Raw genomic sequence first — 1,007 nt, 5'->3', positions numbered from 1 at the left:
TTATGTGTCTGGTTTGACATCCTACCTATTAGATTATCAAAATCTATCTTCTGGTCATTTCCAGCCAAAAAAAAAAACCTAATAATGTGAATTCCTGTTAAAGCGGCTGCAGCTTTGTGTTTTCCTAATGGCATAAGAAATATTGTGTTGTATAATATATGGGTCAGAAAGGAAAGGAAAAGATTCAAAGAGAAGATTTCATAGAGCCAACTCTTATCATAAAGGGCGGTTTGCTTTTCCAAGAGATAACTGGAGCATGACTGATAGTTCAGACATTGTTTTCACAGGGAAGATGCCCACAACCCCCAGTAAACCCCCAGTAAACCCCCAGTAAACCCCCAGTAAACCCCCAGTAAACTCCCAGTAAACTCAGTGCCTGTCTGTCTGCCAGTTTTGTGTCCAGGATCAAGCTCAATACTGCTAATCCTGAGCCGTGCGTCTCGCCCGTACGAGGTGTTTTCTTCAAACTACTGTACAAAGAAGAAAAGAAAATGCAGCTCAGGAACTGTTGCCACAAGCCCTCTTTGAAGTCTGATGTCCAGTTTTCCTAATTGCCCACCACCCCTGAACTATACGCCTGTAGCGTCACTGTTTTCACACATACAGTATGTGGCATCTTCACAACTCTTTCTCTTTGCACTTGTGTTTGTTCTCCTTCCCTGCTCCACACTGCTGGGCTGGATTGTTCAAATTTTCAATTTTCAGATTTTTTTGGAATTGGCACTTGACAAATAACTAAATAAATAAATATACTGAACACCATCAGTAGCTCTTAGGATTTCCCGCTGGCTGAGAAAATCCTCTCGTCTGTCCGCTCTCCATTCTGATTTCCTTTAGTTCACGAGAAAAAACAAGAATCCATCAGCAGCGGCGTTGGCGGCGTCTCCTGGAGGAAGGTGTTTTCAGGGCGCGCATGTCGCTTACAGTATGTGCGCAGGTAAGTCAGTGTGTTTGTGTGTGTGAATATCGATTTGGGGATGCTTTTGAGCTGTAACTGAATGTGTGGT

This window comes from Pempheris klunzingeri, chromosome 18 (genome assembly GCF_042242105.1).
Source record: "Pempheris klunzingeri isolate RE-2024b chromosome 18, fPemKlu1.hap1, whole genome shotgun sequence".
NCBI classification, from domain to species: domain Eukaryota; kingdom Metazoa; phylum Chordata; class Actinopteri; order Acropomatiformes; family Pempheridae; genus Pempheris; species Pempheris klunzingeri.
Note: the sequence above shows the minus strand (reverse complement) of the source record.